This window comes from Eulemur rufifrons, chromosome 16 (assembly GCF_041146395.1).
Source record: "Eulemur rufifrons isolate Redbay chromosome 16, OSU_ERuf_1, whole genome shotgun sequence".
Lineage (NCBI taxonomy): Eukaryota > Metazoa > Chordata > Mammalia > Primates > Lemuridae > Eulemur > Eulemur rufifrons.
This window is the reverse complement of record NC_090998.1, coordinates 81,689,321-81,713,491: the sequence shown is the minus strand read 5'-3', so window position 1 is coordinate 81,713,491 and position 24,171 is coordinate 81,689,321.

Here is a 24,171-nt window from a genome sequence, read left to right as displayed (position 1 = left end):
CAAGCAAAGGAGAGGATTATTAAGGGGAAATGGAGTTGCTGCCAGACACCGAGGACAGGGAAGAGTCCATGTGGGATGTGGGCAATCTCAGCGACATCTCTTAGTAATACCATATCCTGTGACACAAATTAATGGAAAACTACAACTCAGTGAAGGCAAGATTACTAGTAGAATTGGGATTTGGATCATTCCACCAGACAAGGAAGTTTGACCAGCTTAGGGGCTTCCTGAGGGCAAAGCAAATCTAGAAAGGCCCATAGAAGGAAGAAATGATAAATACCAGCCTGATAAGGAAACTGTTTTTAGAAATAACATCTATAATAGTCATGAGCACTTGTTCTTTTCTATGTACATATTTGTGTGTGTATCTATATGTACATGTGTGTATATAGACATACAGGTACAGTATCCCTAATCTGAAAATTCAAAATCTGGAATGCTTCAAAATCTGAAACTTTTTGAGCACCAACATCATGGTCAAAGGTCATGCTCAAAGGAAATGTTCGTTGGAGCATTTTGGATTTTGGATTTTTGGATTAGGGTTGCTCAATTGGTAAATGCATCCAAATATTCCAAAATCAGAAAAAAATAAAAAATCTGAAACACTTCTGGTCCCAAGCATATATAGGTTGAGTATCCTTTATATGTACATACACACACACGTATAACATTTTTCTTTCTTCCCCCTCCTATTCATGTATTATGTAACATAAGATGTGATAACAGTGATAAGCCTTATATGTTTGTATTTAAGTTACAGGACATTAAAGGGCGGTGTGATTCAGCCAGCAGTGAAAGTGAACATACCCCAAAGATGAATAAAGTGACATAGCGTCTACTATCCTGGAGAAGTCTAGCCTGTTACCATTTGTGTAAAGATAGTTGCATCATGTCAGGTAAAAGCATGATTTTGCCATTGTTTTTATTTGGAAGTTAAACACAGAAAAAAAGAGATGTATCAAGTTGATAAGGGGTGCCCCATTCTGAATTGTTCCATTGTCAACTTGGTTAAGCTGGAGACTTTCCCAGAATCCCCTTCTCCCCTCTCTCAGTTGGCATGGCTCCAGGTTAGAGTTGCCAAAAGAGGAACTTGTCCCGGATTTTGAAGGTGGGTGTGAGGCAGTGGCCATTACTCTCAGCAGGTCGTTAGCACGGTCAGGTGCAGCACTGGACAGACACAGAGGTCCTCAGTGGGCCCTAGCTTGTCTTTGCTCTTCTTTGCTCTGCGTCCAGCTCATACTCTTGATTGCTGAGCTGTTGGCCAGCCAAATTCTCAGCTATGGACCCAGAGACTCAGCAGCCACACAGAAGCATCAACTTCCTCCAGATGCCTAGCAGAGCTCCTGCAAAGACTGGGTGCACCTGGCTTCTCAGAATCCCCTGTGAGGGCCAGATTATTCACCTGCACCTGTGCTTCAGGAGGTCTGGTCAGGGGCCCTTTCTTTATTCCTATCATTCTTCTTTTCATACCTTCCATTTCCCAGCTTCTCTCACACTTGTGAGAGGTCCAATCCCCAGAATAAACCTGTTATTCCCATCATAGTCATTGTGGCTCTGCTTTCCTGACTGGATGCTGACTGATACAACCTACAATCTGGATGGAGTTACAAAAGGTATTCCACGAAAATGGTCCTCTCCCAATGCACAGAGATGTGGCGAGGTCCCCAGGTTAACAGTGCAAGACAAAAGCATTAGCTATGGGAATGCAGAACAGAGTGGACAAAAGAGGGTAGACAGAAATAGGCTGAATTTCTCAATCTTCCATTAAAAAATATCAATTCTCATAAACATTATTATTTTCACCCAAGTTTTCCATTGTTGTTTATCTCCCACCTTCTCATTGGTATATATATTTTTTGTATATTAAAACATGCCAGTCATGCCCAGCATATGGCAAGCAGAGGCATGCAGTAGATTCAAAGTCAGACAGCCTGGAATTACACCTAAAAGAAACACATACATGGAAGGGGAACTCAGATCCATCTGAATCTGAAGCCTGCAGCTTCCCAGGCTACCTCTGTCCCCACTCCTCCTTGCAGCCTGTCCAGCATTTGAAGATGCACTCAGACTTCACCTTGGTGTAGCTAGCAGATTTTCATGCAATTCCAGAGGTGTGAAATTCTCCTTCATTTCTGGCCATCTTTTACTTCTCTAGTAAAATGGTATCAGCCTTTCTGTGACATGTTCTGCCAATTACTGTCAGAGAACGTGAGCTCCACACCATACACACAAAAAGCCAACTTTTTAAGCAAAGGACTTTATAAGCTTCCAGGCATTCCATTACTATATTGATCATTTACTATAAGTTTTCAGGATGGAAATGTTGCAACAGTCACATTGGGAATACATTTTGCTGCTCAGGCTTTTAACATAAGGAAATATAAATGGAAATTCCTTGTTTAGCCAGAAATAGTCTTGAGCACCCAGCATATAAATTTACTGCTGAGACTTAAACTGACCTCATAAGTAATGTCGCACTTGCAGATGGACATGGAAGTCAAGGGGAAAGTGATTATTGGAAATTTTTCTGAAATAGAAGTCTACATCATACCGGATCCCACTGATTGTTCCAACTTCCTGGTGTTCCCCCACATTTTAATCCGGAGAACTATGACTCATGGGACAGTCTCTCACACTCTAAGGTGGCTTCTGATGCAGATGGGTTGAGGGATGGACAGAAACAGACACAACCTAAGCTCCTGCAAGAATGTTTATGATTTCACTTGTTCATTCGTTGGGGTTCTTTGGTTGCAGGCAACAGAAACAAACTTTGTTCAACAAGCACAAGAGGAATTTAGAGGAAGAAAAGGAGGCAGTTCAGAGAACAGAAGGCAAAGCTGGAGAGGTAGGATTGGGGCAGCTAGGGGAGACAGTCACAGGCGGGCTCTTCAGAGATCCACTGGCTACTGGACTGAACTGCAGCCACCCAGATCCAGGGAGAAGGGACTGTCCCTGCTTGAGTTTCAGGCCACTCTTGGCCAGAGGCAAGTGGGACTTGGTTGTCAGACCCCAAAGACTGTACACATTGGGAGAGGGATGGCTTCCCAGAGAAAAATAGGGATGTCCTTAACAGATACTGAGGTCACTGTGTCATGAACAGATGGGTCTGTGGTACCTTCCCACTGACACTTTCTGTACAAGTATTAATAATTTGACCATCCCGGGCAAAAGATAGAGTGGCCCAAGGACAAACCCTCACCTCAGTGTCATCCTTCCATCTCCTCTTTCCCTACTCAATGTTCCTGGTTTTCTGGGAATTATCAAGACCCAGACAGTATTTGCATTTCTAAGAGACTCCCCTTTTCAAAGTCTGACATGTGCCACACTAAGAAAGTTATGAAAGTGAAGCCAGATGACCACTGGGACAAATCTTCCCAGACACTCTCTATATCTAGATCCCAGTTAAAAGAAGTCTGAAAAGTTCCATTATCTAAGCAGAGAAATCGCCCCAAAAAGTTTTCTTAGGCTGTTTAATTTCTTTGCTTCCCAAAAACTGCTCAAATCTCAATTCCAAATCCCTTCTCTCCTGTCAAATGCATCTTTTGGCCCAAATCCGGGCCCCCACTTACATAGCTCCTGATATCTGGAATAGCCTCCGCAGCCAAGCCAATGAGTCAATTTTCTGAGTCCCTTCAAATCTCCAGGGATTTACTTTCAGAAGCTTCCAACAATGCCCTTAGGACGCATGAATATGTCTGAACACGCAGTGAAGTGTCCACTTGCCAGAGTATTTGCATATAGTTTTACTAAACTGCATTTGTCCTGTCTCCCCTTTTAGATCAGAAAAGTTCCAGGGAGAAGGATCATATCTGGTTTGTTCTTCTGCCTCTCCCCACGGCGTCTCTCCGAGTGCACACTCAGTCAGCGTCGACAGCTAGCTCCCATAAATAATGTGAGGAAAAGGCAACACATTAGCAGACAGAAAGCCAGATTGTAGTCTCACTTTTACAACTTGCTAGCTAAGTGACCATGGGCAATCCAACCAACCTCACCAAGCCTCAGTCCTCTCGTCTTTGCAATAGTGACCGTAATTCATTCTATATTTATGCCAGAGAGTTGTTATAACGCTCACATGAGAGAGGCGCAATGAAAGTGGCTCATCATCTCAGCTACAGACATGCCACGTTGTTCTTAGGTCACGATGGCATGCCACAGACAGACGGAACGAAACCTGGAGAAGTTCAGCCAAGCCTGGCGACACTGGCACTTTGGTTCTCCCTATCTTGTGTTTATGCCCTTGAGTAACATTTCAACTATGAGGCCACAGAGCAGAAGCCTGGTCTTTTTATATCGAGCACAGCAGGAAGCGTTTTAAAAACAAGGACTTCTGAACACCAGCTGCGATGAAATGCTTTATCAGAGGACATTAAGAAGTCAGACTCTTCCTTTCTCAGCAGTATTTCTCTAAAGTCTCTTTTCCCATCTGTCCCTACCACGAAGACACTTGTTCACACTCAGACTATTTCCTGCCTGGACCCCAGCCACCTTCCACCGCCTGACTTTCTATCTCTTGCCTCCTGACTCTGCCAGACAGCTCAAGGTGCCACTTTGTGATTCAGCTTGGAACAGCTTCTGGCTTTCTGCACCAGCTGCCTTTTCTGTGTGGGGGATAGAGATCTTGTTATAAAAATTGTCTTCTCTCTGGCTCCTGTGTTTCCTTCCATCCTTTCTTCCTCAATTTTGGATTTTCTTTCTTCCTAAAATTGCCTGCTAAAAGCAAAGTCCCGAAAGACTTCTTTACTTCCCTTTCCACCCCCCTTTCTTCTTTTTGTTGTGTTTAACATAAATCAATGTTCTCTGTCCCTGGAAACTAGAAGTTACATATAACCAAAACTCCAGCACAGTGAAATCATTTTGAAGTTTTGGAAGGAAGTCCTAGGAGAGTACCACAAACAGGAACTCCCACCTCATCACCCTCTGCCGGTGAACCCCACATTCAGCAATGCACCCCCAATGTCGAGTATTCTGATCTCTTGGTCAAAGACTACGCAGGAGTTTTGCCCCCAGCTTTTCTCCTCCTAAACCTGGACCAAAATTCCTTTCTCTCTGACCATCTGGTCTTCTCATTTAACTTGGCCAAGCACAGCTTGACGACTCTCCCCGCTGAGATGGCACAAAGGGAAGCAAAGAGACCTGAAACCAGCCTGGTGGCGTCTCGGACCTCAGTCCCATGCTACTCAGGCTGAAATAAACCATCAAAGCGATGTGTTAGGAAACTACGTGCAGCGAAGCCATATTCATTCAAAACTAAATGCAGGGAAGAAATGGATTTAGAATAAATAGTTTTGGTGCTTTTGGAAGAAATGACTGGAAATTCTATCCCACTGAGCCTTACTTCCAAACACTATCGGCCAACAGCACTCGCGTTACTCTTCACAGTTAACAGAGTGCTTTTACAAACGGGACGTCAAAGGAGGGCACAGGAATAATTTATATCTGACTCTTTCTATTTCCAGAGCTCTTTTATTCATCGGCTGGATACATCCATTCATTCCCTCCCAAATTTTGGAAGACGGATAAAGGAATGTATTCAATGAAGCATCTATTCAACCCTGCCTACTGGATGCCTGTGCGGTGCCTGCCACTGTTGTAGGCCCTGCAGATATGAAGCAGAGAATAAAACCGATGAGGTCCCGGATCTCACTGAGCTTCTGTTCTAATAGGAAAAATGATGATAAGCAAATGTGAACAAATGTAGAATATGTCGGGTGGGATAAGGTGGGGATAAGAGTAGCAAAGAAAAATGAAAGCAGGTAAGGGGTATAGATAGTCATAGGGGAGGAGGATGCTGATTTCTAAGCGGTGGTCCCTGATGAAGTGATATCTGAGCAGAGACCTAAGGAATTGAGCACAGAGATAAGCAAATGCTGGGGGGAAGAGCCCAAGGAGGCCAGTGTCACCAAGCAGGGTGGGCAAAGCGGAGAGTGGGAGGAAACGAGCTCAGGGAGATAACAGAGATGAGGCAGTAAGGCCTTGGTGGACACTGCAAAGGCTTTGGCTCCCAGCCGGAGTGAGTGGGAAGACTTTACACAGTTTTGAGCAGAGGACCATGATCTGACTTCCATTTTGAAAGGGTTACTCTAGCAGAGACGGTGCACTGGCCCCTAGTATGCATTCCCTGCTTCTTGCATGGTGATAGGAAATCCAAAATTTTAGCTACCTGGACACATGGAATCACAGAATGAAGACTATATTTCCCAGCCTCTCCTGCAGGTGGATGTAGCCATAAGACTAAGTCTGGCCAACAGATGATAAGTGGAAGTGCAGTAGGACACTTCAAAAATCATCCCTAGAAGATAGGTGGTTTGTTCCTTTTGATCATTTTCTTCTTTATTTTGCTCTTCATCCTCTGCTTGGAATGCAAGTGTGATGGTTGGAGCTCTAGCTGCTACATTGGACTATGAGGACAAGGGTCACCCCTCTGGATGGAACAGTGGTGAGCTGGAGGAAGCTTAGGTCCCTGAGGTCCTCGTGGAGCAGATCCATACCAGCCCACACTCCAGACATTTATTTTATGTCTCTGTTTCTGGCAGCTGAGCCCAGTCCTAATTGGTATAATCTTTCTGTCGACTATGTGAAGAATAAACTATAGAGGGGACAAGGGAGGAAATAAGGATAATCTCTACCTCATAAATGAGAACCCTAAGGCCTGAAGAAGTTAAATTAAGCACATTTAGGATTGTGGTTAAAAGCATTGGCTCTAAAGTCAGCAAACCTGTCTGTATTTAAATCCTGCCTCCAACACTTTCTGACTTTGTAACCTTGGGCACGTTCTTTGCCTCTCTGAGCCTGATTTCCTCCTCTGTAGAATGGGAATGGGAACAGCACCTAGCTCAGACTATTATGGTGAGTATTACATAAAATAAACTCCGTGAAAAGACTTAACATGGCCTGGCACAGGGTTGGAACTCCCCACCTGCTGGTTCCCTGCCCCCCTTCTCTTCTTCTCTGGACCCTTCCCCACCTCCCTGACAAGCCCAGCAAGTGGCGATCCTTCCAAAGTGAGTGCACAGCACACTCCGTTCAGAGGAAATTCTTTTGTTAGGAAGGGAGGAAGAGAAAGAGGCAAAGGAGGGAGAAAGAAATAAGCCTTAGCACATGAACGGATATCATGGACTCTCAAGTACCCAGAGGTTTCAGTTCACAGGAGGAAAACGTCAGTGGTGGGGGGGCTGCGGCACTGCGACATCTAAGGCACGTGGGCCCGCGCTTCCTCTTCAGCCTGCAGTCCAGGCTGCTGTCAGCGCTCCACGCTGTCCCCTTGCCTGCCTTGTATTTTTTCTCCTCTTCTCTGTCACCTCTTCTCTTTCCTCTTCCAAAAAAAAAAAAAAATAGGAAGACTGAAAAGCTAGGTGAGTTATCTGGGTTTCAGGTTGTTTTTCCTTGGAGTGACTGAGTTTTGTATTGGCCTGGTAGGATGTTTTGAGACTGTGTGGAGAGGACTCCTCTGTGTGTGTGTGTGTGTGTGTGTGTGTGTTTATCTGAGTCCTGGACTTTGGAATGCAAAGCAGCACATCCATGTTTCCTTTTTGGTAGCAGATTCTCTTCCTAATTATGTTTTTCTCAGGCTAATATTAAAATGAATTGGCTTCCTCTGACAACAATAAGTGTAATAATAACAGGAAATGACCCAGATCACACAATAATAAAAATAGAGCCAGAGGGGAAGCAACAAGACTCTTGAGAACATTTTGCTGATATACGTCTCCATTCCATTCCACTTCATTCATCTATTCATCTGTCCATCCATCCATTCAACGATTCAGAAAACTATGAATTGTTCAGAAAACTATGTTTATAACTGCTGAGACTAATGGGGAGCCTGAAAAAACTCAACTTCTTCTCTTGAATCAGAAATTTGTGAAACATCAGATACCAAAAATTAGAAAAAAGATAAGCACATCAGTTTCTGTACAAAGATTGACCTGAATTCTGCCCAATACTATTCTTTTATAAGAAGGGTTAAGTCAAATAATACAATTCCATTAAATATATTATACACTAAAGGTTCTGATAAGTCCTACAGAAAAAGTAACCTGGCTTAATTGCCCTAACCTAGTGAGGCCCAAATTTATTTGACCATGGAACTTTTTTTTTCCTTTTTTTAATTGACTATTTATGAACTTTGGAATTAGGAGTACAGAATACAAATCTTTCAAGGTTTTAATTCTTAAGGAAATGCTCTACTTGTGTTCTGAATGCTGCCTCCCAGGCATTTAGCCTTAATATAAAGCACCTTAATTCTGAGAGCTGGTTGTTAAGGTCTCCATAAAGAGACTATTCTCTTAAATAGCATATTCTGTTCATCAACATAGTTAATTCGACCAGAAATTTGGAAGATAAAATGCCTTTGCTCGCTGATAACCATCATCTTGACCTTACCTGGCGGGGCGTACATTACATTCGGGAGGAGGGAAAGGCGATATCCTTATCTCAAAGCTCTTCCCTCTCCGCCCTCCCTGCACAGGAAGTCCTTGGTCTCATTTCTACCACAGATGGAAGCCCAGGCCAGTTCACTTCACACCACACAGAGCCCCTCTTTGTTAAACAGAGATAAGAACCAGTAGCAATCTCTTCACTTACCTAAATCTGGGAGATGGAGGGTCCATTGTAAATCTACCAGGGACCCCCAGGGCAAATGGGTGGGCAAGCGTCTAGCTGTAATAGTGATTTGGAATCCATGCCAATAAAGCCCGTGATTTCAGCCCGGGTGTGTGTTAAATGAGGTGAAGGAAGACAAGGCCCAGGTCAGAGTTCGGGGGGAAAGCTGTTCTGAGCATGCTCAGTCGGCCCAGGTTCATCTGGTAGACTCAGCACCCACCGCAAGCCACAATGAACCATGTTTGATTAATGACAACCGCCAAAAGGGGTCACACACGGTTCTGAAGCCCAGCTAAGCCCCAAAGGGGTCAGCCCATGGACACAAAGGCTTTTTATGAGGTGAGACATCTGTTCCAATCTCTGTTGCCAATTAGGTCATCATTAGACGCAGCCAACACTTACTGATAGCGAGAGATGCCATTGAGAGGAGACATTAACACCTTTACCTCGCTGTAAATCAGGGGCTGCTCTGGTTGTCCCAGAGCATCTGAACAAACACCTCCCTCTGGCTTTGCCTCCGTTCCTGGAAGGCTGCACCGCCGGAGTGGGCTGTCTACACACCCGGCACCGGGATCCACTGAGAGCGTCCAGGGCAAAGGTGATAAGCCCCATGGAAACTCTTATACTAAAACTGTTGTTATTTTTTTTTCTTTCTCAACTAATACTCACACGTGGTAGAAAATTTCAAATATGATAAAGGGAAGGGAATAAGGATTACCCAGGGTCTTAATCCGGCTGTGCCTCCTTATAAGCTTTTTTCTCTACCTTTGCATTTTATTTCTGCGTCGTTGCAGTCACGCTGTCCCCTGCACGCAGGCCCCTTTGGTTCACCCCACTGCAGCCAGGCCAGCCCCCTTGAGATTCTGCAGACACTCCGGGGATGTCCCCACCTCGTGACCTTTGCACTGGATGTTTTCTCCTCATGGAACGTTCTTCCTCCAGATCCCCCAGTGACCGACATTCGCACCTGAATCAGGTCACTGCTCAAATGTCACTTCCCCCAAGGGGCCTGCCTGATCACAGGAGCTAAAGTAACTGCTTCTCTTTGCCATTCTTCCATTCCTTGCTCTACTTTGCTGTCTTTCAATGCACTGCAATACTTGATATCGTATTTTATAGTTTATTATCAGTGTTTCCCACTACAATTTAAGCTCCACGAAGACGGATATTTTGCTTTGTTTACCATAAATCCCCATGTTCTGGAACAGTGCCTGACCCATCGTAGGTGCTCAATAAGTGTTTATTACATGAGCGGATAAATTTTATTTTGTAGCTTGCTTTTTTTCCCCTTTAAGACTATTAAACATAACTTTAGGATCTCTAAATATTTTTCAGCAATTTTTTAAAGACTAAGTGACATTCCACACTATGGCTGTTATTATTATATAATGGGCTTAATCAATCCCCAATGGTTGAACATTTAGGTTAAGTAGTCTTCCCCCATTTTAAAATACCTGTAATACCTTGAAAGTATTTAAATGATTTATCTGTGCAGGGCAAACCTTGTACAGTTGGAGGTTTAACTGGGAGAAACAGTCATCAGTAAGCCCTTGACCCTGAAGGAATTTGAATTTCTCCAGTGGAGAGTGTGAGGAAGATGAGGACAACTGCCCAACCAGCAGGATCAGTCATATCCTCTTGGTGGTCACTGATACGACACTCATCTCACAGGCGATTTTACACAAGTATGTAAGGCTGGTGGGAAAGAAGAAAGTATGTGGAGATGATTTGTAGCTGGCATGGGCTGAATTGTATCCCCCAACAAATTCATATGTCGAAGGCCTCTGAATGTAACAAAGGCTGTTAGCATGGGACTTAATCCAACCTGACTGGTGTCCTTATAAAAAGAGGGGATTTGGACACACAGAGAGACAATAGGGATGCACCTGCCCACTGGAAAGAATGTGTAAGGACTCAGGGAGAAGCCAAGGAGAGCGGCCTCAGAAGAAACCAACTTTGCTTGCCAACACCTTGATCTTGGACTTTCAGCCTCCAGAACTATGAGAAAATAAATTTCTGTTGTTTAACCCACCCAGTCTTTGGTATTTTGTTATGGCATTCCTAGCAGACTAGTACACTAGGTAAGTACCATGATGTTAAAATACCCCTGGAAAGGTATTTGGGGCTTGCTAGGTATATTTTTATTGCATACTAAGGTTATAATTTTCTATGCAAACATTTATTAAATTAAAATGAAAGTCATTAGGTTTATACAAATCAATAAGCAAACATTTACGTAGCACGTACCTTTTTCTGCAGTTCTTGGTAATAAAATAAATAACAAAAATGAATGTATAGCTCTCAAAGAAATCAATACGAATTTCAAGGACTGGTCAGTTCTGTGCCTCTCAAAGGCATATTTCATTCCTCCCTCTTCTTTATCAGTCTTTTTACCCCTTAATTAATTAATTTGACTTATATTTAGTAAGTACTTAATATGCACTGGTTCCTGGGGATACAACAGTATGATAGACGTTTCTCTGCCATCGTGGAACTTAAATCTATTGAAGGAAAGAGATAAAGTAACGGGCAATTGCAATCTGACACCTCCTACTAGCAGAGGGAATCTTCATCTCCTAGGCGGAAGGAAACTTCGTTTTCTATAATGGCACAGGGAGGAAATATTTTCAGCTTTGTGGGCCATGCAGTTTCTGTCTTAGCTACTCAACTCTGTTGTTGCAGAGTGAGAGCAGCCATAGACAATAAGTAAACAATGAACATAGCTATGTTCCAATAAAACTTTATTTAAAAAACAGGAAGCTGGCCATAGTTTGCTGATGATTATCCTAAGTTTTACAATGGAAGATTGTTTGACCTCTTTTTCAGGCCAACATAGGACATCTCTGTGTAAAGTTCTGTCAAGCGAGGTGTGCCCAGTAAAGTGTGGATAGATCCTTGGGCTCCCCACCTTGTGCAAGAGATGATCCGGCAAGATCTGAGACCCCCAAATACCCAAAACAGAAAATCGCATATCCTAGCGAGTTCTACCAAATATCTGAGGTCCTGTCACCTGAGCTGATGACACAGTCTCTCTCTTCCCCCAACTCTTCAAAACATGGGGCACCACCCTTTCATGCAACTCAAGCCGGCAACGCCTGGTGGGTGGTTGTGCCTAACGTTTGGGGCTGGGCTGGCAGCCTCTGCGCATGGCTGTCCTCCACCACTGGAGCTTGTTCGTGCTTCCTATCCAAGTTTCCAGAGCCTTCAGTCTCAAAACAGTACTTCTCAGAAACCATGGTTTGTGGCCTAAGCTACAGGTACCACACCCTGAAGTAAAACTTCCAGACCGCATTAAAACATGGGTGTGTACAATTTTCAGAAATGTCTATGGAGAGTTGATCCATCTGGGTATAGAAGTGACATAAGGCCTTCAATCTTCCAATTACAGTCCCTCTGAAGTCCTCACATTCCGGTATAAAAGTGAACAATCAGGATCCAAAATCACTGGGGACTGCATCATCATTATAACTGAACTTGCAAACATCATTCCACACACACAATAAAAACGCTGTCTAGCAAAAAGCAGGGACAAGGTGTGAAGCACAGTAGACAAATGTCTTTTCATGTCTGAGGAGCTCATTCATGCATTCAACAAACTTTTATTCTCTACTTGCTATGAGCCAGGCACTGTTCTAGGTGCCGGATGACACAAAAATCGCTGCCCCCATGGAGATTACAGTCTACAACCAGAAGCTTCCTGATAGAGCAGACATTTGAGCTGGGAAGGGCCTTCACATTGTACAGCTCCAGGGGGTGCCATTCACATCACCATCTATTTGAGTAGTGAAGGAGCTCAGGAAATTGCACCCCAAAATATGAATCCTATGGTATAAAGAGTATTTTGAATTAAAGGACCTTAGAGATTAACAGGCCCTTAGAAAGAGCTTTCCCTCTATCTGCATAACCAGACAGACCCATCAAAAGAACCATTGACTTCCCTTCCCCTCCCTGTTATCTCACTATATTGCAGGAAAGAAAATCAAGAATGCAACCAGACCTGGCCCATATCATTTTAAACATAACACCTGTCTCTCAGGTTAATTTATCAGTCAATCTGTCTCCCCCATCCATTCATTCTCTAAAATATCTACCTATTCATCCTCCCTAGCAACCATTTATTGCCCCTAAAGAGGATTACCTATATTCCTTATCTCCCCCTCCCCTCTAAAAGGCAGGTTTAAAAATATCTGGATCCCATTAGCATATTGGGTAATCACTCTGTGCTTCTCCCCATGTACACGGTAAATAAACCTCCTCCTCTTAGTAATCTGCCTCAGGGAGTGAGGGGAAGTTCCTCTCACCCCTATAGTTGCATCCCTGGGCACTATAAAATTCACAACCTGTGTGGTCTTGCATAGTAACCATGAGTTGGAGTCTTGAAGGACTAGAATTTTAGTAGGTCCAAAAGCAGAGGAATGCAGTCCAGGGGGAGGGAAATAGTATGTGTGAAGGTAGCAATAATCATTTATTTAATGACTGCTATTATGTGACTCCAGGTACGGAAGCTATGAAGAGAAGAATTCTTGTGACTTGCATTTTAATACCACATCACTCCTTCAGTCACAGAATATAAAAAAATAGTTATTGAGCACCTATCATGTTCTAGGCTCTGCTATAAAGCACAGGGATATAGCAATGAACTACTAAAAAATGGCCCCTAACTTCATGGAATTCACAATCTAATGGGAAAGACATGTTGAATAATCATAAGATTGATGAATAATTCCAAAGTAGAATGCTAGGTCTTAGGAGAGCTTTCAAGTGGGTAGTTAAGAGACTTCTCTGATGAATGAGGGTGGAAAGAAGGGAATAAAAGCAGGAGAGAGAGGAATGGATTCAGATTATTTAAGAAATCAAATGTTCACAGCAAAAACAAATCAGGAGCATCTTTGAGGAAAGTGGGCTGCTCAACTAACAGAGATTTAATACACCATCTTCTTGCTATTTCCGGATATTAGGTCTCCTTGAGAATGGGGGAGAGGGAGGGTTGACTCAGTGTGCATTCTGTGGACACAAAACCTTGTGTCTTTAAATGACAATGTGGGCATCAGTACAAGAATTGGGAACAGATTGGGGAAGAGCAGGGGTCCATTACTCCACCCCCAAACAGGCGAACATAAATCATTTCTGAGAGTTTGACCTTTCTTCTTACAAATCTTGAGATAGAGGAATCCCACAAACAACGTCTGAAAGGGAAAGGAAGAGTGGTCCATTGATAAACTTGGGAGCTGGAGAGAGGATGTGATGTGCTAATGCAGAAATTATGGACTGGGGCTGCATTTTGAGGTCAGACTTCTCTGAAGATGTCTGACATATGATCCAGAAGCCAGCAGAATGCACCACACTTTATTTATCTGGGCAAATTAACCTCAAAGTACACCATCTCTAAGGAGACTTGGGAAAGATGTTCTACAGGAAACACAAACACAGCAACAGCATGTTGGGTTCAGAAGGAAAAGTCCCAACATTTTGGAGGAGTAGTTATCAAACCCTGACATGCATCAGAATCAGATCTGAGAATTTGCATTTCTGAGAAATTCCCAGGTGATGCTGACACTGCTGGATGGCGTGTTCACAACCATTGCTCCTGTGTGTATTGTGAGGCCCTCCAGGATCTGCCTCCAAATCTCTTGTTCACACTTCCCTGCCACAGTTCAGTTCCCCATCATCCACCTGGCCGTCCTAGAAAACCTGCAGTCTTTTTACATGTGCAGAGCATGCCATAAATGAGGCCTCCTCTATAAATTTTTCACTCTGTTCCCTCCACCCTTAATTCCTCATCTCTGCCTCATGAAACCCTTAATGACCAGCTTAAATACTGCCTTCTCCATGCAGCTCTATCTGATCTTTTAACTCAGAATTACATTTTTAAGCTCAACTAGTGTTCCGTGCACTAATCTTCTGTGACAGATTATTATCTCCCTAAAGTTAGGCACCCCATCATTCAATAATCACGCACGAAGTGTCGTCGGGTGCGTGTGCCTGGGCCCAGCTGGGAGCTGAGGTTACAATGGGCAAAGCTGTGAGCTCTCTACTCCCAGAAGCTTATTTCAAGGGACAGAGAAGTCAACTGGTGAATTGCAATGCAGAGTGGTTGCAAAAGCCGGTTGCAAGAGCACATGGGAAAGGCATCCAACCCAGCATACTGACTGGTTCAGAAAAGATTATCCAGAAGAAATGATTCCTTTCTGACCTGTGAAGGATGGGTAGGATTTAATGACAAAAAGTGTAGAAAGGTAAAAGTCGGGGGAGAGAAAGGGAGACCCAGGCCAGAGATGAGAGAAGGTGTGACAGAAGAATCAAATCCAAGAAGAAGGATGAGAGACGACCTGGGGACAAAGCTGGGGTTGGTTTGTGTGATTCCTAGATCCTTGTGTAGCAGTCTTGGTCCAATCAGGAGAAGGAAAAACCACACAGTGTGTTAAACAGGGGGAATCAGAGGCAACAAATTGATAACTTACATACCATGTCAGAAAATTTAGACTTTATCCATAAGGATTTTGAACAGGGGAGTGAGAAGACCAATTGCAAGTAGTAGATGCTCGATAAACTTGAACTGAACTGTCACGTTCTCTTCCCAATACACACCCAAGAAGGAAAAATAGCTTTCTACAAATAAGTTTCTATAGAGCCCACTACACACAAACACCATCACCACCTAGCACTCAGTTTTAAGGCATATTTTCTACCTTAAGCCATATACCAGATTCAGGATTGGGCAAGAGCAACTGAAATTTCTTCAAGCCAAGCCTCAAGGAAGTGTGTCCAACATTCCCAATTGCAACGAAACCCCAAATCTAAAAAAGGCAATTTGTGCAGTGCCCATTATGGTTTTATTATGGAAGTTTCTGCACAACTGTGGTCAGTGTCCTCCCAGTGCTTATGAAGTGATGAATCACAGAAAATGAGTAAGTGTGCATTACTCCATAAAACTGACCATACGATATATTTAACATGTGATACTTAAGATCTTTCATAGTAAACATATACTAAATTTAGATATATGTGTATGTGTTTGTATATAGAAGGTTTTGTGGAATAGTGAATAACCCCTCTTTGTGTATGTTTTGAAGGCTTAATAGAGAACTGAAATTAACTCTATTCTGCCCCTTTATAAGACTTATTTCGGTTATAAGAATCATGTGATAAGAAAATGGGGTCAGAGACTTCATTAGGTAGTTCAGTTTCCTTATTTGGCTGAAAAGAAAGAAGAAGGTTGAGAGTAAGGGGGAAATGCTATGACATGCTTATGATTAGAACCAATAAAAATTTTTGTGAGGCCTTTGGTTGTTTGGAAGATGACTTTCGCCAGCACTCCCTTTTGCACTTTTGATTCCAACCTCCTAGTGGTTCTCATTCTCCTCATCCTGCCTTTACTTCCTAAATGCAGCATATTCTAAGGTTGCAGCATCAGTCTTATGATTCGAACCCCTCCCTTCTGTGTGCTGTCAAACATGCCTCTGGCTTCCACTGTCAAATATGGATTCCCTGCTTTTGAACTTCAGTTCCATTATCAACTGCCTACTTACGTTGCACTGAATTATTCCTCCTAATTCTTTAATCCTCTCAGTTAAAGAATAACACACCATGTATACACCTTTGCCATGAAATTCTGCAAGACCTCTCACTAGAGTAGGTGAAGTTCATTTCCCTACCACTTTGATGTTGGGCTTTTCCATGTGACTTGTTTTGGACAATGGAATGTCAGTGGTCATGAAACAAGGAGAAATTTTAAATGAGCTTGCATGACTTGGCTTGGCCTCTTGTGCCTCTGCCATGACTAGAAGAAAAGTATACCTTACGTGGCTGCTGGTCCCAGAATGAGACACCCGGAGCAGACTGGAACCTTACCTGCAGCCTGGAGCCAATCAGCTAAACCCAACCATGACTAGATGATATCAGCTAAACTCCAGCTGACCTGTAAACCCATATGTGATGGAAATAAATGTTTGTTGTTGTAAGTCATGATATTTTGGTATTGTTTGTTCTGCAGCGTCAGTATTAAAAGAATAGCAACAGCCGACTAATGCTCATTAGATTTCTCAATCTGGAGGTAAAGTATTTTAAATGCACACTGACTTTATCTCCCTCCAATCCTAATTCTTCTCTGCTTTTTCCCTGTACTTCATTCCTTTCATAGTCTATTTCTTCCTTCATTCACTAATATATGTAATGATTATTAAGCTACAGATATAGGGGAAGGAGAGTAAGGAAAATAAATTTATTACTGGGACCAGACTCTCTCCGGTCCCTCAAGCAAGAAATCTAAAAAGAAGCCCAGACTTTTTTCCTTTTAACTCTTCCTCACTTCTCACGTACAGACCTTCATATGCTCGTCAGTTATAACAAAGGAAAAAACATCTATTATTTCTTTTCCTAGGGAAACTATAATAGATTCTGGCAATTGGAGAAGTTGTCGTTTTCATCCTCAATGTAACAGCTTCATACACTGAAGGCGCTATTAAGGATTTAGTAGGGATATGCAACCTTGGAGACAGATGCAAGGAAAGAGGTGCTAAATTATGTTGCCTCAAAATGAGGAAGAGATAAAAGGGGCCCAGGTTAGATGTGGGCACTTAGAGGATATGAGCTTTGGGTAAAGGAAGACAGCTGGAGAGTGAAAGGGAAGAGAAATAGCAACTGCCTAGAAAATAAGAAGGATCAGGAAATAGATGTTGCATAGAGAATTTTCTAATGAGATGCTGAGTGCTATGCAATGTAAACCCCCCACCTGTATTATTTCTACAAAATCTTCAGGAAATACCATATTTCTTATTAATTCAGTGTGAAGTGGGTTTTCTGTAGAAGGGGGTGAGAAGGAGGGGAACTTTGAGCGATATGCAAAAATGATCTCACATGAGAAAATCTTTGTGAACTTGGATTAGGCAAAGGTTTCTTAGATATGACACCAGCAGCCCAATCCAAAAAAACTGATAAATTGAAATTTATCAAAATTAAGAACTTGTTTCTACTCTTTGAAAGACACTATTAAGAGAATGAAAAGACAAGGCACAGACTTGGGGCAAGTATTTTCTAGCCATATATTTGGTAAAGAATTTTACACAGAATATATAAAGAACTCTCAAAACTCAGTAAGAAAACAAACAAACAAAACACTAAAAATACAAAAAATTTGAATTGGTATTTCATAAAAGAAGATATACAGATGGAAAATTAGCACATGAAAAGATGTTCAACATTATTAAGAGGGAAATACAAATTAAAACTACAATGAGATACCATTGCACACCAATTAGAATTGCTAAAATTAAAAAGACTCATCAGGTCGGGCGTGGAGGGTTACTCCTGTAATCCTAGCATTCTGGGAGGCCAAGGTGGGAGGATCACTTGAGTCCAGGAGTTTGAGACTATCCTGAGCAAGAGCAAAACCTGTCTCTACAAAAAATAGAAAAATTAGCTGGGTGTAGTGGAATGTACATGTTACTCTGGAGACTGAGGCAGGAGGGTTGCTTGAACCCAGGAGTTGGAGGTTGCAGTGAGCTGTGTTCCTTAGTCTGGGTGACAGAGTGAGACTCTTTCTCCAAAAAAGTGAGAATGTAAAACTGTATAAACACTTTGGAAAACAGTCCATAGCAGTTTTCTTTACAATTACCCCAAACGAGAAGCAATTCAAATGTCCTTCAATAGCTGAATGTATAAAGAAATTGTGGTACAATGGGCCCTCAATATCAGCCAGGGATTGGTTCGAGGACCTCTTTTGGATACCAAAATCTGTGGATGCTTAAATCCCTTATATGAAATGGTGTAGTATTGAATATAACCTACAAATATCCTCCTGTATACTTTAAATCCTCTCTAGATTACTTATAATACCTAATACAATGTAAATGTTATATAAATAGTTGCTATCCTGTATTTTTTTAAATTTTTTGTTGTTGTATTATTATTTTTATTGTTTTTTTTTCCAAATATTTTTGATCTGTGGTTGGTTGAATCCATGGATGTGGAGCCCACAGATGCAGAGGCCACCTGTATACACATATAAAGGGACACTCCTCAACAATAAAGAAGATAAACACAACACAAAATAATTACACTGAGAAAATCCAGACCAAAAAAGAGTACATACTATGATTCCATTCATACAAAAATCTAGAAAATGCAAAGTAATCTATAGTGACAGAAAGAAAATCAAAGTTGTCTAGGAATGAAAGAAAGCCCTGAGTTTGCTGGGGATGCAAGAAAGCAAATCAGTAATTTTCTGGGAATGGGAGCCAGGTGGGGCTGGAGGGCGAGATTACACATGAGAGATTGCACAGGAAAGACTGTTTGAGGTGATAGTTCATTATCTTGATTGTAGCAGTGGTTTCACACGCATATACATATGTCAAAACGTATCAAATTGTACACTTTAAATATTTATGGTTTATTTATATGTCCATTATACCTCAATAACTGTTGAATGACATGTATCAGTTTTTAAATGATCAGCTATTAACATAAAATTTCAAAATTAATAGAGTTTTGTCATATTAGTAAGAAATTCATTTGCAATTGTTCTCCATTTGAGACAAGTTCCACATTCGGTTGGTTTCTTTTTTATTATTTCTTTTACAAAATTAGATTATGCCAAATAAATTTTTTAATCTATTGACTTAGAGAGTTACCCATGCTATAATTTGGGCTAACAAAAAGCAAGTTGCAGAGTAAAATAATGCATGGTAGAAGGTCACCTTTTTCTTGATAAAAAGAATGAGAAAGACAAGAACGTACACGTATTTATTCACGTATGTTTACTTATTTGAGCATGGATGAAGGTGGTTGGGGATAGCAACAAGCATTTAGTAGTCTGGATGTCTAGTTGATAAGCATATCTTATCCAAAAGCTAGAAACTGCATATTTCAACTTGGGAGATGATGGTCAATGAATTCCTAATAGATCTATCTTGTTGCCTTCTGTTCTTGAAAGTATTTCTTTCTGGTATGTTGGAGCTTTTCAATGTGGTTTTAAAGTATGACCAATAATATATCATCAAAGATTATCTTCAGCAAGTAAAGAAAATCATTAAGCATTGAGAATGAATCAAATTCCCAGCAATGGAAGTGTTTGTTTCAGTTTGGTTTTCTTAAGTAATCCTAATGTCTCATCTAATTCTTGACATTAAAAGTCATAGCATTTTGAAACTGGAATATACATTGTTGAGATAGTCCACTTGAACAAGCCACTTAAAATGATTTTTTTAAAGGGGATTATAGTGTCATGGAAAAATGTTTTTTTTCCCCCCTCACCCTTCATTTGAAAAAAAAAACTGTTATAAGAGCACATTCCACCTCAAAATCTAGCACACTCTAGTGCCAAGAAGCAGAATGTTATTTATTACTCATTGCTCAGTTAATAACAAAGAGCTAGAAAAGACATGTATATACTCATTAGACATAGTCTGGTTGGACTTGTGATTTTCACCATTTCTTTCAACCTTGAGTCAGGAGCAGGAGGCAGAGTCGGGGCCACCGTGTTGCACTGGGGGCTGGTCCAGATGTTGCAGTCTTCTGGAGCACAACACCAACAGTGTCTTCTGGAGTTGTTTTGCCAGTTCTCTTTGAATCAAGCAGTGTGTGAACTGGCATTCAGTGCAAGCTCTTTTATTTGCACAGTAATGCTTCACTACTGAATCTAGCCACCTTTTGCAGCCTGCACATCAATCACAAAATAACTGTTACCTGCATGGACAATGTCCTCTCCTGTGGCAGGGGCTCCAAGTAATTAAATGGAACAAGATGTTGTCTTGCACTTTCCTTTCATATGTATCCTACATAAAGGAAGAGCTGATTCACACCCTGCGTATCAAAGATTCATCCCCACAGTAAAGCCATAGCAACTTCTTTCCCTTGTGGACTACCGCTAATAAGAAGTCCAGAAGTGTCACTGAATGAAGGAATCTCACCAAAGCCTCATTGTGATTTCTCTCAGTGCATATTTTTCATTAACTTGAAGGCAGTCTTAGAATCATCTTAGCCATAGTGTGACTAAGTATGTTTTACTTTAAGAAATATGAATTTGCATGATACTTCAAGAGTTTTTGTCTCTTCATTGATTAAATTAATTTGCCATTTTTTATATCAGAAAGCATTATTTTATCCTTGTTTTGGAGAAATTCAAGTCCTTAACAGTCATATCACTGAGCTTTGTTTCAAAATTAAGTGAAAAATGCTGTTGGGTTTATGTTCCTACTCCAGGAAATTTCAAAACACATTGTAGCCTGGGTGTTGGAAAGTTATATGACCTAACTTTCAGATATTCATTCATTTATTCATTCTTAAAGTCAGGATTACTTAGGTATAATGTGCTTTTGGTAAGTGTAGCCTCAGAAATTCATTTTGATCCTTCCTGTGCATACATTAGTGGGGGCTGTCAAAGACATATCACATAAGCACATATCAACTTATCCCAGGACATACAGATTCACATCTACATTTGAATCTTATTTCCTGTTTACATCTATAACATTACTTTGAGCTGCAGTAATTACATACTGATTTTCATCATTAATATTATGCTCAGCAAATCACTTTTGAGCCATTGATCTATTTATGAGAATTGCAGATATAAAGCCACATAATAATGTTTAGAAATTAGAATTCAGCAAATGTAAATCATAATACATAAATGAGGTGAAAATATACAAGCCAAGTCAAGTGCACTTTAGCAAAACAACCTTTAAAAATATAATGGTTGTTATATTTTTAAATATAAAAATATATTTAAATGTGATAACCAGTATTATTTCACATTTAAAATTTATGAATAAATGTGAATAAATCTGGGTCATCATTTTTTTCCTTAGAAATTACCCAGCCAGCTCTGACTACCAAAAAGACACGAACTCAAAGAATGCAGCCCTGAAGCACCTACCGTAATGTTGAATGAATGAATGAACTACATTGAATGAATGAATGAACTACATTGAATGATTTGTAGGAACAAAGTGCCAGATTAATTCGTGCCGTAGTCTGGATGAATAAACAGAATCTCTCTCTCCTAAAGGCCAAGAATTTTCTATCCAAACAGACAAGGCCTTTCCAAGCCGACAGAAGAGTTACCATGTAGACAGCTAGCACCAAGGACTCAGATACGGTACACGAGAAACTCCCTATTCTGAGGTTACCATTTGGCAGGTTTTAAGAAACTTTCCTGGGTCTTTATTAAAGGAAGAGTCAAACAGCAAAAAGAATGGCAAGTTGGGCAGGAATTTATAGAACTTCTTACATGACTAATAACAGTCCCTATGAATTCTCCACGTCAGACCACAAAATCGAGATGGATGTTTTGAGCACTGATGCAGGGTTCCTTCAAATGTTTGGACATCTAAGTGTAGGCTATCAGGTTTCCTCTGCATCTCTAAGTTTTTTCTTTACTCTGATTACACTTTGCAAAACACTGACTTACACTTTTTTTTATTAGCAGTGTTCATGGCCTGTGACTATTTCAGGGAGACAATGGCAAACACAGATATTTATACCTAATTTCACTATCTAGCGCATTCTTCCCGGCTTAGGATTTCAATATCCCTGCTCTGCAAGATTCGACCTCAGTGCAAATGAGGAGATTAGATTTCGTTTCACCATCAAAAGTCAGTTTCCTCAGGTTGAGGCAGGTCCTAGCTTCTCAGACTTAACTTTAGAAGATGCAGATTGGCAACATTCTGAAATGATTTCAGCCACAAATAGTGGGACACTGGATTCACCATGGCTGAAACAAATCGGAGCTTGTTTTCCTGACGTAACAAGAAGTTCGCACGCAGGTGGTGACTGAGGTGGGTTCATCTGATCCACAATAGTGGGCCCGACTGTCCTGTGATTCTCTTGGCCTTATGGTTACAAAATGGCTGCTGTGCGTCCAGATAAATATCACATTCAAGAATGAACGACAGTAGATGAGAAATGGGGAAGGCTAGCTATTCTTGTCCCTTTCTTTGAGAAATCAAGAGCTTCCCCAAGTCCCCACCTCACAGCCTCTCTCTGCTGACTTCCACTCCTACCTCTTTGCCCCAAACTGTCACATGGCCAGTCTTGGTGCAGAGGATGCTGGGAAATGAAGTGCTTAGCATTCTAGTCTCACAGGAGAGGAAAGTCAGGGAACAGGTGCCTTGGGATAAATGCTTGGAGAGTCAAACTGCAGTGTCTACCATCAATATGCTATTCTAAGAAAAAAGAAAAGGGAAGGCCAGGCAAGGGGAAGATAGCTTACAGATGGTCGGAAGTTTAGTCCCAGCTCTGCCACTTCCTAGCTATGTGACCTTAGGAAAGTTATTTATGTGTCTATGCCTCAGTTTCTCATCTGTGAAGTGGGGACATCATAACTATGCCACAGAGAAGCTGTGAAGACAAAATATGATTCATGCAAAGAGCTACCCCAATACCTGGCACATAGTAATCACTCAAGACCACTATCACTGCCGCACTGCTATTACTAATATTAATTCCACTGCTACTGATAATCGTCATTATTAATTCTATATGTGAAAATATTTCCACTTAGATACGACATTTTGTAAATAATAAAATTTATAAATCTCCTTCCTTCTGTCTTTTTCCTTTTGATCATTTGGCAACAAGATATTATTGTAAACATTTAAAGAATCATCTGTAGCCTTGGGATTTCATTCATTCATGCGATCAACAAGATTTATTGAACATCTGCTCTGTGCCAAGCACGCTGCTTTATACTGAGGATAATGGTGGTGACCAAATGCAGACAAAGTTTCTGTCCACATAACATGCACAATGCAATTGATGAGACAGACATTAAACAATCACAAACATAAAAGCATAATTTAAAAAATGAGAAATTATAAAAACTGGAATTTTCCTCTTTTAAGAACATTAATGCATTTAAAAAGTCCAAAAGTTGAGTAATTTTCAGACATCTGTCACTCCTCTGAAACAACTTGGAACTCTTTGCCTGCTTTTGCATTAAAGGTATTTTGAAATTTAATTCCTGTCCCTTGTTAGGAATGTATTTCTTTGTATGAGAACTATATTTCCTGCAACTGGAAATTAATATAAGATGTTGGCTGCCCTGGAATGGAACAACCGACCGTATGAAATCATTTTGTGGTTTGATGCTTCATTATTGGCCAGAGGAGTCTCTACCCTCTCCCTGGTCCCCCAACCTAATGCCATCGCTAATAGCAATTAGTTGAAGTAGAAAAGATTACCGCCAGGTGCACTGTTTGAAGTGGGGTTTTTTTTTCTTCTTCAGTTGTGGTGGGAGTAAGAGTGGAGGGGTGTCAGGGAGGAGAAACCCCTTTTGTTAAGTATTTGCAGTCTATGGACATCGTGGTAATTCAACAGGCATCTGTGGAATCTTAGGGCATTGGGACCTTTTGTGTTTAACCATCGAGCTCTAACCTCAGGGGCGTTCGCTGTGAGTAGAAATGGGAGTTGTGAAGCTATTCACTGATGTGCAAAATGACATGCTCTTCTTAAGAGTTAGAATGAGTTTCACTAGATGAAATGAAAGGACATGGCTGAGGTTAATATTTTATGAAGGAATCCAAGAAATATTTATTAGAAATTGAATTATCTTTTTAAAAAGTATAAGATGTA